Below are 16,164 nucleotides of genomic sequence, written 5' to 3'. Positions count from 1 at the left end.
TAAATAACTAAATGAACATCATCCTGGCCCAGCCAATCAAGATAGCCGAAGATTGGAAGGAGGAAGCAAAGGAATGGGAACAGGTGAGTATACACTGGGATTGGTTCCTCTACTAGTGAGTAATGGTGGCCAAATAATTCATATTCGAGTCAGCTCCTAACTGGGATCGGAGCTTTTTCAATATCAAATCAGAACTTGGAATATGAGCTGGATAAAAATGCCTATGCTTGGGATCATTGCTGCAAATAAAAACAGTTCATAGCTAGCCATGACTAGCTTGTAGTCACACTATAGGTTAGGTTTAAAAAATAGAAAGAGGGTGCAAACAGTGCTTGTTGCAAATTGCTTAAAGAGGAACTAAACTAAAAACTGCCAAATAAACAAATTCTGAGTTTAGGTGCGCTGTAAAGCAGAACTTTATTCATTGGTGAGTGCTGCGTTTTTGCCATAAACAGAAAATATTCACAGCATACAGATCCAGAATCCTGTCATCGCTGCACCATAGCCGCCAACTTCACTGTCGACTTGCGAGTGCACGTGCACTGTGCAATGTATGACTACAACAAGAGACATTGCATGTCCTGTTTTCTCAATTAGAGGTGAATGCCAATTGTAAACCTTTTTTTTCAAAAATCCAAATTAAAACTTTAAATTTTTGAATAAGGTTACATTTCTTAACCAATCCAATTGGATTCTATTGGACATTTTTTTCTGTTCTGCTCACCTCTACTAGTGAGCACATTTATTTGCCTAGAGCAGACTTTCTTGACATTTTTATTGAGGGAACTCCTGGAATAACTTTCAGGTCTTCTATATTTACTAAATCCACAGCACAAAGTAAATTTGTGTGGTAGTCAGTAGGTAGAATGTCTTTATGCCCTGGTTGAGAAACACTGGCCCCAAGCAATCCATCTCAGCTAGGAAGCAAACTGTTTCTGCTTTCAGATCTAGTGTCTCTTTTACATTTTGTTTTTCTTCAGAACCCACACTTCTGCTTGGATGCAAATTTGCAAAGTTTTTGGGAACAGGATTCTCTTGATAAAGTGGACCTTCCATTGAAAGATTATATAAATTGCCATTGCTAATCTGGTTCTAAAAAAATCAAGGGGGGATGGCTTGGATACAGAAATTCCTAACGGATGATTGCCAGAGACATATCCACAGAATACATTTACAGAAATTCCTAAAAGATGATTGCCAGAGACATATCTCTGCCAATCATCCGTTAGGAATTTCTGTATCCAAGCCATCCCCCCTGGAATAAGCAACCACGTGCATGTAAATTAAACCCTTTAAAGACTGGACCTATCAAATTACCTATTAAACCACCTCCTACATAAAAAACCTCTTGGGAAGTAACCAGTCCCTAAAAATTGGACTGTTACACATCCACCATTTAAAAATTAAACTATCCTAAAAAAAAACATTTCTTTTGGAATATCACCTTAATTGGTAGCAATCCTTAATCCGTAACCATTCTAATACTATACTAATGCTGGAGTACCCAAATCCTCACCTAACAAAGATTTTTTCTGCACTTCAACCATCTTCAAAATACAATATTAGTTCCTAAAAAACATCCCCGGAAGAAGCCAAAAGGTGAAACGCGTTGGTTTTAAGAGACAAAAAAACACACTAGGACGCAGTACAATATTGTGTTTTGCTGTATGCTTTATTTTTCTTGTTATGTTATTTACTGTAAAGCACAGGCGGATTTTGTCTAGTCAGGAGTCCAATTTTCATCAATTAAAAAAATACAGACTGCCCCCACTGGCACACCTGTCCCAATCATCTACAGAGTGCTGCAAATAAATAGAATATAGCATCTCAGCTAGCCATGCATTGTTTGTCTGAATTATCTAATCAGGTTGGATATCTTAACCACTTTGATTTTTTAAATTTTCTACTCACCTTTACTTTTGAGTCACATTCAGTAATAGGAAGTCATAACACACAAAGCTGGTTATTTACCTGGAGCAATGTATTTTCGAATTCTTCTGTAAGGCCCTGGTCAGTACCAGTACTCTCCAGACACCAGTCCCCCAATCTAACGCCGCAGTCTTCACCTATAGCAGCCCCCGCTCAGCCTCGGGAGAATGGTTGGGTCTACCAGCATCCGGTTGCCCCCAGGACTTAGTGTTCAAGGGATGGTGTCTGGGGATAGGCCGGCAGCTGACCGGGAGCCCACAGATGCACAATACAGAAATCAGGAAATCTAGAAATAAGCCGAAGTCAAACACAGGAGATCAGTCCACCAAACTAGGTACAAAGGAATGGGCACGCAGAGTCAGGGTCATAAGCAAGGGTCGGACCAGGCTGAGTTCAAGAGGATTGTCAGGAAGAGGCAAAGGTCAGCAACAAAAAAACACTTGGAATCTCTTTTTTTTTTTTTTTTACATTTTTATCAGAAAAGTATATAGCTTATTTATCAATAAAATAAAATTTGTATTTTTTTTGTCCAAGAGTACAAATAATAGAAACAGATACACATAATAAAATAAAGTACCAAAGCAGAACAGAAAATTTGCATACATTTTGCATATTCAAATTGAAAAATCAGGGCACATTTTTCCCAAAAAAGAAGTGTATGAAGCTAAGCTAACGTAACAAACGTTACCAAAGCTAACGTAACAAAGGTCCATTTCGTAGCAGAAAAAAAAGAACATAAAGTCCATTCCTGAAAGCAAAGTATGGAGTCCATTTTCCATTTTATTTTAATTATGGAGTGTGATGGTAGATAGACAAGGCTTATGAATTGTAACTGAGGCACAATTATTGATATTGAAGTTACGTAGTTTCCATAATTTAATTTTTCGGCTTGTTTTTCCTTGGACAATGCTCCAGCTTTGGTGCCCATTGTTTTGATGGTCAAAACACTCCCAAAATTTTGATAGCTTGACATGATGCAATTTTTAGACGTTGAAGCTGGCATTGGCCAAGATAAAGACATTTACACTTGTTGATATTTAGCTTGAATTCTGAGCCTCTACAAAAAAATTCAGTGTTTAGAACTTCTCGGTTGAGAGCAGCCCCTGTGGTACAATGGACAGTAACATCATCAATTTATGTGCAAATTTTGGCAGACTGACCACTACCCCCTAGTATAGGGACTCCCCGGATTACCTTGTCCTTTCCTAAAGATGACTGAAGTGGTTCCAAGGCACAGATAAATAGAGGAGGAGAGAGAGCATCCTTGTTTAATGCCGGACTTGAGTTGAACATCATCCGACTAAGACTTTGCTAGAAGCACCACTGTAAAGACATTTGATTTGGGTTATTAGTGTAACAGGAAAAAGGAGCGAATAGCTCTTTTTCACTCAGACCTTCAGAAAAGACTTGTTGGTCAACATGATCTAATTTAGGCTCCAAAGCACCTACCACCTCCTTGGTGACAGTAGGATTTATCTCTTTTTCCCTTAAGAGCTCTGAATAGAAACTCTGTACCTCATTTAACATGTCGGATAATGTGACCTTATTGTTGATTTTTTGTATGTTTTGTTTTAAACTGATTGTTTTTTTTAAAGAAAAACCTCTTTTTCCCATTCTTCCACTTTTGCATTGTAAATAATTTGCTTCCCTTTAGCAGTGATGGCCTCTGCCATTTCATTTTTTAAATTACTAATTTCCTCCTCCATTTGGATGCTTTTTTGCAAAACTTAGGAAAAGTTTGGAGCTGTGTGTTTAGCCTCTGGAACCATTTTACTTTCCTCCTTGCTTCCTGTATTGCTTTCTGGATAAAGAAGGACCTAGCTTTCTTTTTGTTATGTTATCCCACCAACTTATGATGCTGGGAAATTTGCACATGTTCCTCAGCCATGACTTTTATGCTAATATGTATTGTGTTTTGATCCCAGGATTCTCTGGAGGCGTGGTATTTAGCCTCCAGATCCATGGTTCTTTGGATGTAACTGATAATTTTAGGTGAATGTACAATAACTTGATGATCTCAGAAAATGTTGTTTTGAAGAGTGATAGAGCGATGGCAAAAACAAAAGTCAATGCGAGACATACTTATATTGCTGGACCATGTAAACCCAGAATCATTCGGATATAACTTTTTTCCAGACCTCCTGCAACTCGAGATCAGCCATCATGTTTTTCAGCTGTTCAGATGTTTTATCGTGCCTCCTTGTTCTACAGTCGGCTTGCATTTCACCTGGTAATACGCAGTTAAAATCACCACAAACAATTGCAGGGGAGGAACCTGGAATGAAGAACTGTATGGTTCTTAAGCATTAAGCAATTCAGCTTGATCATTTTTCTCCAGGAAGCACTAGATATTAAACAGGAGTCTTTCCCTCTAAATTTCACAGTGGCCATCATAGCTCTCCTAGGTACTATCTCAATAAATAATGAAAAGGTGACTTCATTCCCTATTGCAAGGATACCAATACCTGTAGCTGAATTTCCATTGTCCCCCAACCATACTGAAGGGCCGTGAGTCCAGGAATGTCTGAGGTGCTCAAATTTGGGTGGTAGTCTATTTTGCACTCCTGAAGACAAAATATTTCATAGGTAATGCTACTTAAATAGCTAAATAGTGCTGCCCTTCGTACAGAGCTTTTCAGACCCCTGACATTCAGGGAACAAATTTTAAACTCCCCCATTTTCAGAGTGGTAGGACCCTATGCAGACACTAGGTGCTGGACTGAAAGGTTCCTCGTCAGAGCTGGTCAAAGGTGGAATTGCCGCAGATGTTGGATCCTGTTGACTCAGAACGGTCAACTCCTCAATGAGACCTGAAAAAGGTTCCTGGTCACCAACCTGTGCTGATACGCCAGCTGCAGCAGACTTTACACTGCAGCTGCGCTTAACTGTGGTTTCATTCTCGTCCGAACTAGACCGAGACTCACCCCTGGTCCTCCTTTGCCCAGGTGTCGGGGGGTCAGTCCTTGCAGACACCTCCACTGGTCTGGCTACCCCAACTGCAACAACTTCAGGACTGCCTGGTAAGGCTTCTATTTCCTCCTCCTCATCCACCAGCACCGACTGAGACGGTGCTGCAGGGGCTTGAGACACTGGGTCACCCTGAAAGTGTGAAGCTACCTCCGTCATTTGAGCAGCGACATCACCCACACCCCCTGACCGCAGATCTGTGGGCACTGGTGCATGGGAGGCTGCAACCGCCCATTACCTCTTACTCCGATGTTGACACCCCTTAAACAGATGAGCAGAACTTCAGCACAGGTTACACACCGGTTTCACAGAACAGTTTTTAGTTTAGTGACCAGTTTTTTTGCATCTTTTGCACAGAGAAAATTCTGAGGTGCATGATCTTTCTATAACTGAATACGACCCACACTTTCCACAAAAAACTGGCATCCCAGGGTAGAACAGCGACCCTCGATCCCGCCCCAGGGCAAAAAAAATGGGAGCGTGTTACAATATTATGTAATCTGGTGTTGGCCAGGAAAAAAAATGAAGCAAAATTCACAGCAACGTGCTAAAAAAGTAAGTAAACGCATATCAAAAAGTATATAGAAGCATGTGATACTTGCAAAGCACATTGGAATTTGCAATGTTAAATGTGCAAGAGGTTAAGATTTATTTTAAATGTTTTTTTCTTTTTGTTGAAAATTGTTTGTGTGATTGTGCTGGTTGCAGGTATTTTTAAATCTGAACACTACCTGCATACATTACTTTATGCACATTCCAGAGATAAAAGTGTCAACACATACATAGTTAAGATCATTCAAATTCATATACTTGGGAAAAAAGACCTGTGGGTGTATCTGTAATGAGAATTTTTTATCAGCTTTAGGACATACTTTACTTTCAGTGCCACACCAATGTTCTAAAGCAATGCACAAAATAATGAATAGTAACATATTGTGCCCTGAATTATTGTATTCTACATCAGAAAAAAAAGTGAAGCTGTCCCCTGTGGTGTATTGGAAGCCATTAAAAGGAATGCATGTTAATTTAAAAATAAGTATACTGTAAAAACAAAATTCAGATAAAGCTTATCAATTAAAATATTTCTATTATTGCACATTGGTAATTTCTTCCCCGGCTTTCAACATAAGTCATGTTAATCAAGTTCTAGAGGAAACATTGACTAGTTTGAAAGGTTTGGAGATCAAGGTGGAACAAAACCCTTTTGTGATCAAGCAGGTCCTTAATGTTCTAGAATGTGCCAATTTTTCTTCTAGAATGTCCCAAATTTTTAAATACACTCACCTGTCCCCATTTTGTCACAGGTGGCAGCATATTTTACCTTCCCTTCTTTGTTTGGATCTTTAGCCATCATAATTGACCAGGCTGGTGTTATTTTACTCCCATGCAGGAGTTCATCCCCAGCAGAAGATGGCATGTGACATCTAACTCAGCTTCCACCTGCACAGGCATAGCTCAGCAATTTTTGACAGTTTGGGAGAGCAATCAGGCAGGTATGTATTTTTTTTTTTTGCAAAAGGGACATCACCAGTCCCCTTCTGCAATAAAGGCCTGTCTGATTGCAGATTTTGAAAGTGGAATGTTAGTACTGCTTTCGTGCAAACATTTGTCTAATTTTATTTGTAAAAGCAATCAAAAACATTTTAATGTATTTTCTTTTTGGTTACTTTTTATTATTACATATCAGTATAATAGTTCTATGTATATTGCTGTTTACTTTTTTACTATTTAAACCTTGAACTTTACAATGGTGATAAGAAAGTTCTACAATCATATTTGCAACACTTAAACAAAGAGAACAACTAAGAGCAATCTATTAATCCTGCAAAATGATACAAATGAGAGGTTTATGCTCTTGTTTATTTCAATTTTCTTATTAAAAATGATTGGGCCATGTCAATTTTGTGATTGTATTTTTTTCAAACTTCTGAGTTTATAGCAGGTACTCATTATGTAATCAATCAGCTTTCAACATTCACTTCTGGAGTTTGGAGTAAAAAAAAACACAAAGATTCTGGCTGGTTGCTTTAGCAAAATGAAATCCTAATTTCAATGTTATATCATGGATTTCCCATGTTAAAAAGTTAAAAATGTTGATTGGCTACAATGTTTTACTCATCTCCACTTGCCCCATCATGACAATTTCCAAAATGACAACTCTAAATCCGCATACACACGTGCAATTCTTGTCGTTGGAAAGGATCTTTCAGGATCCTTTCCAACGATAAGAACCGCAAGATGCATGAACGAGTGCTGTACATACATCACCCTTCTGCTCTATGGAGAGGGGATGGGGAGAGCGACGGAGCGGCACCCTGCTGCCCGCTCTCCCACTTCCCTTGCATTATGATCGCTCATCGTTCATCGTTCATGGATCCGCCAGGACGGATCCACTGGCAGGACTGTACCTGGGCTGCACACACGCCAGATTCTCGCCTGATATCTGGCCGATGCTGATTATCGGGCGAGAAAAATTTGAGGTGTGTACGTAGCTTAACTCCAGGTCTCCACCAATCTGCACTACATGGCAGAGTAGATAGCCAGAAGCTATCATTGAATATATTTCGGGTTTTTACTTCAATATATTTACAAAGTTACTAAAACTGTTTTCACAAATGTCATTATAGGTACTGAGTGTACATTAATGAGAAAAAATGATAAATGATTGTACAGGTAGTCCCGGGGTTAAGGACATCCAACATACAGATGCCTCCTAGCTTTCCTGCTTGCTTGTGTACAAGACAGAGGCTTAAAGTGAGGAGGGGTGGTTTGCATGACTTGCAGAAGAAATCTTTTGCTAAACATAGCTGAAGTTGTGGGTGATCTTAGGGGGGTGAGCTCTTTCTGTAACATCTTGTAATTCTAATGACCAAGACAAACTCTGCAGTTGTTTCTTTTTGTATATCAAAGCACAGCTTGCTCCGGAAGTAATGAATGTCTAGGCTTTATAAAGATTTTTTTTTTTTTGCTTTGTGATTAACTCACAGTAAGGATTTTATACAGTAACTGACACCACGCTGCCTAATAATACGTTGAGACAAACATCAAACCTACAGTCCCTATCTCCTATGTAACCCGGGGACTACCTGTAGTATTAGGCTGCAACATAAATTTGAAAAAATGGAAAGGGGTCTTACTTTCTGAAGCCATTATATGTATGAATCCATTTTCTCTCTCCAAATGATATACTTTAGACTGGCCCATTGCCATTACTGTTATGGATTAAACAATTTGCTAAATTATTTTACATATTAAACTGCATAAAGCTTTTAAAAAGTAAATTGCCATGGTTCTGCCACAGGTTCAACTGTAGCCCCAACATTTCTAATTCAAATGAATGGGAATTTTAAGATTTACACTGCAGCCACCTACAAACCTGGTTACCTGCAGTGCAGTTTGCCCCTCCCAGGTGCACAACAGATGTTTTCTGTGCAACTGGAAGTAGCTATCAGCACCATTTTACATCACAGTTCTGAAAGGGGCCTTATAGAAGAGGTGTGTTTATTTTGAAAATGTCTTTAATTTGTGTCACCTTGGGGTTTATACAAAGTCAAGTGAGGCCTTAGGCCAATTGAGTTGGTTGCATTGCTGACCTTCTATTAAGAATGTGGGTTGTGTACTATACTGATAATCTTGTCTCAGTACTTTACCTGTTAACAGTCAGAGAATCAGAAAATTCCAAAACTAGAGAGTCAGCATAAAATCTAGACTATTAGGAATCTGAAAAGGAGCAGATCAACAGTGATATGCCCCTATGAAAGGTTTCCCTTAATTTTCACTAAATTTATCTATAGCTACGTTTTATTTTAATTTTTTTTATGAAGCAAGCATATCTATATGTGTCAGAGTCCCAATTACTCAATCACCCTGACAAATACAGTGCAAGGTTGCTGTAATACTGTATTAGCCAATATTGAAATAAACTGTCCTTCAATGTTTCCTAATGGTTTAATACCAAGGGTCACATTTATACAAGGTGTCTTTTTTTTGGATGCTCACCAACAGGCATTTGTATTTCTAATAAATAAAATAACACAACCTTTTCAGTTCAGTTGAAATTTTGTGAAACGTTTCAGAAAATACTGTTGCAGAGTATTACTTCATCGGGAAGGCACATGGATTGCAATAACTTCTAGTTCCTGAGTGCTAGGATACATGGTCTGACTGCTTTATTGACATTCATCATTTAATGGTGTAAGAGGAAAATCTGCTGCAAAAAGCAGTTACCCAAATTTAAGAGCATGATCTAAACTGTGAAAGAAATTCCCAAAAAAGCAAATAGAGGGTGAATCTTGAATGAGCAAACAGACCAGTCCTAAAAACCATATACTTAATATGTACCACTATATATATTATGTAACCTTGCCTAAAATGGCACAAACATGGATTAGGTTGGATGAAGGCTAGACCACATATCCAGGTCTACTAAATGCCCTGTGTCGGTCATAGTACAAGTAGTCCGTGAGTTAAGGACATATGAGGGACATATGATCTCCTAGATATGAACGGGGGCTTCCCTGCTGGCTGTGTGCAGGATGGAGGTCTGATGGGGGAGGGGGTGGTTTGCATGACTTGCAGAAGAAATCTTTAGCTAAACACAGCTGAGGTTGTGGGTGATTTTATGGACTGAGCTCTTCTTCAACATCTTGTAACTCTTTAATGATCAAGACAAACTCTGAAATTGTTTCTTTTTGCAAATCAAAGCACAGCTTGCTTCAGGAGTTACTGAATGTCTAGCCTCCATGAAGTTTTTTATTTTTTTTTTTTGCTTTGTTAGTGATTAACTCACTGTTAGGATTTTATACAGTAACTGACACCACGCTGTCTAATAATATGTTGAAACAAACATCTGTCCTAAAATAATGTAATGTTCCATACAAATCCAACTTAAGAACAAACCTACAGTTCCTATCTCGTATGTAACCCCGGGGACTACCTGTAGTAGTGTGGGCACACCTAAATGATAACCAAACATGGACCTAATGCTTGTCTTGACTATGAGATTCGGATAGGCATCTGGCTAATCCCAAATTAGTTTGAGGGTATGAAGTATACTTTAAACATTAGCAAGGCACTTTACAAATAGATCTGTGGGCTACTTTTCCAAGACTTGAGGTCTTCTAGTCAGTAATGGTGTAGCACCGACTAGGGTTCAAGGCTTCACCCCATTCTGCAGTTACCAAGCTTAATGGAGCCACTTGTATTTCTGCTGTTCACTACAAAGAACTACGTTTCCAGCAGTTTAACTCCCCTCTCACAATGGGCCTGATTCATTAAAGCTCTCCAAGGCTGGAGAGGATACACTTTCATCAGTGCAGCTAGGTGATCCAGCAAACCTGGAATGGATTTCCCAAAAGTAATTTTCTATTTCTACATCAAGAATGACCAACCACCTAGTTATCACATGGCCACATCCCTGATCTAATAAACAATAGGATTTTGAGGATTCAACTCAGTTATTGGGACTTTATAGGCCAATTACATCCAATTATCACATATATATCAAAAACATGTATTTTATTTAAATAAGATTAATCATATAACACTTAAAACTCATTAAAAATGTGCAACTAACGCAATCACATATTTCTGTCCGGGTTGCCCAATCTTAGGCATGCCTACATCCAGGCATGTTATAAGCCAGCCTCCATTCAGCTTAAAATTCCTACTGCTGTTCTGGCATGCCTGCATCCAGCATTCCCACGTGGGAAGCTCCAGGCATGCCAGAAGAGCAGTAGGAATTTTAAACTGAATGGAGACTGTATTATAACATTACCTGATTGCAGGAAAGAATCCATCTGAAAAAAAAAAAAAAAAAAAGATTGAGTCCAAACCTGAATAATGGGGTTTAGTAAGATACTACCATCAAGAAACAGAGGGAAAGAAACAATATATATATATATATATATTATATATAATGAACTTGACACTTGATTCTTAACCCATTTCACTGCTGTCCTTACTTGTACTCACCTATTGAGGTGGGGCTTTGTGTGCCACAGGAATCAGATGTTTCTGTCCCTCTTTCCTGAAGAAGCAGATTAATTCTTTGAAACGCGTAGAAAATCAGCAGAGTATGCCCTTAGGTTTGGGCAACCCAGGCAGAAATATGTGATTGTGTTAGTTGCACATTTTTCATGAGTTTTAAATGTTATTTGTTTAATGTGTTTTAAAAAAAAATACGTGTTTTTGATATATATGTGATAATTTGATGTAATTGGCCTATAAAGTCACATTTACTGAGTTGAATCCTCAAAATCCTATTGTTTATTTTCTATTTGTTAGCAAATGTTTTTAATCCTGGACTAGATGCATTCCAGGTTTACTGGATCACCCACCTTCCTGATAAAAGTGTATCTTCCCTAGTTTTGCAGAGCTTTAACCTCCCTGGCGGTATTACTGAGTGTGGCTCTGGGTTAATTTTCAGTGCTAAAAGCGCCAATCCCGAGCCACACTCGGGTTGGAATTGCCAGGGAGTTTAAAACTCCTATCTGGTTCCCACGTTCCAGCAGCATCCTCCAGCGGTACCAGCAGCGTCCTCCAGCAGTGCCTGGCATGTATTTTCCCTGGCGAAGCCGGCCATTGCCAGGCTATACAGATGCTGGCCGACATCTGCGTCCCCGGCGGGTGAACGTTGAGGACAGAAGGCCAGGGGAAGCAGATGCCGGCAGGGCATCTGCTTGCGAGCCTTAGGCTGGAGGGCGGGACCATTGGGCAGGTAGGCGGGACCAGACGGGAAATTTAAAATAATGAGTATTTTTAAATGTACCGCTTTTATATTTAAAAATACTCATTATATATACCACCAGGAGAGTGGTGATTTATGTCTAGATGCTTAGGCCAAACATATCAAAATCAGAATGCCTTTGTTAAATTGACAATACCCTTATGATTCAATTTCTTCTTCTTTCTTCTTCATTTTCTTTTTTATACTTTAATTTTCCCTATTTTTTTTTCAATGAATTTGTTTATACATTTGTATTTTTTTTTTTACTGACAGTATTTACCTACAAACTGAAGTCTTTATTTTCCAAATAAGGTATGTAATCACTGTGTTAAAGTGTATATACTGTATTTTATGACATGTTTGGGAAATGCTTTAGTTTCAGATAGATAGGTATTCTTGTTATTCAAATTCTTGTTATTCTTTGCAGCCAGTCTAACTGGCTCTTATTTAAGAGTTACATAAAAGCAACAACAAGTTCTGTACTAAAATCTTTACAGCAGAGTAGTGTTGTTTAAATACATGCAATAGTTGTTCAGAGTTCAAACAACAGTCATTGTATATCTGTGCAATATTTCTATTACACATACTTTTTTAGCTTTATGATAAACAGGAGAAGCGGATAGCTGTGTTTGCATATTCCACATATTTGGCTCATGGAGAAGAGTGATGGGAACTTTTTTTGAGGGAGGGAAAGTGGGAGGTTTAATTTGTAACTTTCATAAAAGGACAACTGCTGCTTAAGGTTAAGGATATTTCTTTTCATTAGGACAGAGTAAAGAACTACAACTGAAATGGCTACTGCTGGAAAGGTAAGTAGACTGTTATAAAGCTGTTTACATTGCGTAAAATATTAGCATACCTTTAGATATCAAAAACAAAATCCTGACAGCTAGGTCTGGCATTAATTTTAGAATTGCCGTCATGCTTTAATTTTTATGTTTTGTAGTCAAGGGTTTGTATGTTTTAATTAGCATGCACTAAACATCTATTACACAGAATGAGATATGGTGATAGACTGTGCCTTTAAAAGATTTACTCCAAATGATATACAAAAGTTCTTAATCAAGGAAAAAGATGGAATCTAAAGATGCTATGCACATTTCCCTGACTAGTCACAGCACCATAGCCAAAGTCAAGTTTTAGATACAGTCATTTTATATGTTTTTTTTTTTTTGTTTTTTGTTTTTTAACTGAATAAATATCCTCTCTTACAGTTTTCACCAGGGCAGATTTTCCCATTAGAAGAGTCCCCTTTGCCTTTGGTTTCTGAGACCACCTAAAGATGCATACATTTCCCATTTCTTTCAGTATTGGCAACAGTGGTAATCAGGATAAATAGGGAGACACACACACAAATAAAACATGGGTGAGGTTGTAATCCTTATGCATTTTACCCATACATGGTTTAAGCTGCAGTTAAGAACAATTAAAGATCAAGGTGAATCTACTATAAAGTTTACATTACCATACCTCTTAAATGTCCTGATTAATGCTGAGCAAAATAGGCTTACATTTTATTAAAAATATGGTTATGGTTGCAAAAACACAAATGAACAGAATAAAAAAATCCAAAATACAAGCCTCTGGGTGTTAAAGGAGTTGTCACTGCATAATATGATTCTAAAATATTGGCTCCAGGCAAATTAATGACATGAATCAGTGGCAAGTGCATGAAATCCTTGGGGTTCGAACCCTTTTTTATTTTGCAATAGATTAAAACTCAGCAATGCCTGTATGCATTACCTAATAGTTTGTTTTTCATCCCTTAGTACTTAATCCTTTTACGTTGCCCTCCATGGTGTATAGCAAATACCTTTTTATATGGCTTGCATCATAGAATATTTATTTTAAAGGCAATTGCAAAAACACAACACAAAGGTGCAATCTGAATATAAGGAATGCAAACATTTACCACTACCCTTGCCAACTGGTCAGCTAAAAGCAAACTACACTGTTTCATAGTAATGAATTTAATACACTGGACCAAGTACCTGGAGGATGCCCGTTTTTCCTTAGGTGCAGGGACACCAAGTACCACATACCAAAGTAATTTATCCATTTACCCCGAGTCAGATTTTAATATGTCATCTCTGAGAATATTTTTCCATTGTGATCATTTATGGATTGTGAATTATGTAAATATTCTGTTCCAAGTTCTGATTCTGAATCCAAAACAGCATACCAGAACATAAAATGTTATGTACATCCGTGAAATTTACTGTTGGTAATTTATTACATTTCAACATAGAAAACATCTGTTGTATTTTGTTTTCTGCATTTTACAGAACCTAGGTATTCCAAAGTTTCATAGTTAAGCTGTTTTAGTTATTCTCATGATAGGATTTTAATTTTGCACATGTGTGCTTTGAGGTACACATGAAAAGTTTTTTTAGATGGATTTGCTTTTAGTAAACAGACATCCTTTGTATCATCATGTGAGCAGCACTTTATTAATAACTGGTGGCAATGTGCAAAGACTATAGAAACCATATCATTGCACAATTCAGTTTTTTTCTGTGTTTTTCACTTCTTATCTTCTATTGTATTTGTCAAAAAAAATATATAACTTCACAATGAAGACTAACCAGTTGTCTTTCTGACATTATTTTGAGTGTCTGTGCATATTAGCATTAAACTAGAAACTAGTGCTCTGACAAAAAAAAAAAATACAAGCAGGACTGGCATTTGGTGTGTGTGGGTAATGAGAGGGGCATTGCTAGCCATTGCACACCCTTCCTCTATATTTTGGTAAAGAATATGCATTTGAAAAGTTTCAGCTTTTCATACTGATTGTTTGTGCTGAGGTGTCTGTGAGGAACAGTAATAAAGCAGTTTGTGTAGGTACAAGGACTCTGACATATGTATACTACGTACAGGGTTTCGTTTCCCATGCTACTTAAGGACCCTCTCACTGTTAACAAATTATGGGTGTGGCCAAAATTTTTTTTTTGTGATATGCTCATGGTTATATTCAGAGGAGCAGTTGTAAAAAAAGCAAAGGGGGCATGGTACCCGCCCCACTACACCCCTGCCTATGTGTAACTCGAAAGGCAAGACACCTCCCCCAGAGTGATACCATGATACCAGAACCTGCCCACTCTCCCATTGCAGGTCTGAGCCTGCAATGAGAAAGTGGGCGGGTTGTGTTCAGAAAGACAAGCCGCCCACCTCCGCGAGCCTGTGATCCATACGAGGGATATGATCCGCGGCTCTGGCCGGTGCTTCTTCTAACCCTGTGGGGGGGCAGACCATCCAAAGCTTCAGACCAGCAAAGAACGTTACAAAATAGGAGTGGGTACACGTGCCCATTCCCGAAAAAAGTTAGGACACAGCGTTCCCGCCCATGCCCGCCACACTACACCTCTGGTTATAATACAGAAAGGGGTCACTTCTGACACTGAAAGGAAAAGACCCTGATTTACCAAGGCATGGTACTGATGGCACTGAGATAGGTGGCATAAAAGTCCAATTTTTGGACAGCGTGTTGTGAAACTTAATGCCGAACTAAACTTCAAACCAAAAAATCCCATTCACCTTTATTTTCACACAGATCCCTTGATTCCTCCAGTGCTGACCTTGATTTGCCCACACCATTCTAGAATTTTCCTTCTTCCCAGCGCAGCAGGGTGAAAATGGGGGATGGGGAAGTGCTGATCTCATTGCGAATGCATGTGATTGGCACTTTTTATCATTGCAGGAAAAAGCGTACACAGAAAGAGCAGCCCAAAACCTCTCTGCTCTTCACCTTTTTTTAATCCTTTAGAGTAAAAAAAAAAGAAAAAAATAATTTTTACATTTTTGTGATAGGTCAACTTTAAAGCTGGCTTAAATACATAATACATATATAATACATAAAATAAATACGTTGTAATTGCAAGGTAAGGTTATGCTTAATATAGCACTTCAATGGCTGAAATATTCAGCAGTGCATTTCTTACTGGTCCCTAGCTCACCCACAGCAGACCTAGACCCCCAATAATTTGTGGTGTCAAGTTTCTTATAGACACCTATGTTGTTGCAAAGCTATGTTCAGATTTAGGTTACAGAGGTTTGCTAATTATTCTTTTGGAAGGTGTAAATAGTAGATGATCTGCTATCTGCAAAGATCCATTTTGTATTTTTTTTTGTATAATACATATATAAAAAATATAATATATACTCATATATATTCTGACCCTAATATAAACCAGGATACCAACTTTTACCTGAAAAAACAGGAAAACACTCAATTAGGGGAAACCTAGGGCAACAACGTTCAAAACAGTAGTCAAAAGAATGCCAATAAAATGAATGTGTGTTTTGCCCTTCTGAGATGTGTTGGGTACAAAAGAGGAACCGTCCCTTTAAATAGCATTTATTAAAGTACATTTTTTTCAAATTTTGCCTACATTTTTGAACAATAAAATATTAGAAAATTTAAAAGTTTAAAGTTTAAGCATGAAGGTGATAGAAACGACTATCGGACATGTTCAAAGAATTTAGTTCCATGAAAGTGTGGAAAGTGTAAGAAATTTAGGTTTTTTTTCTGTTTTAAAATGTTT

At 38.1% G+C, this 16,164-nt stretch overlaps 1 long non-coding RNA gene across 1 annotated transcript in view; it reads right to left on the bottom strand.

Moving 5' to 3' along the window:
• Positions 1–16,164, bottom strand: part of LOC140326746 (uncharacterized) — a 298,797-nt gene that overhangs the window by 131,683 nt on the left and 150,950 nt on the right. The window lies entirely within an intron of this gene.

Source organism: Pyxicephalus adspersus, chromosome 3 (assembly GCF_032062135.1).
Source record: "Pyxicephalus adspersus chromosome 3, UCB_Pads_2.0, whole genome shotgun sequence".
NCBI classification, from domain to species: Eukaryota; Metazoa; Chordata; class Amphibia; order Anura; family Pyxicephalidae; genus Pyxicephalus; species Pyxicephalus adspersus.
The sequence above is the reverse complement of the archived record's forward strand: the minus strand, read 5'-3'. Positions and strand labels throughout refer to the sequence as shown.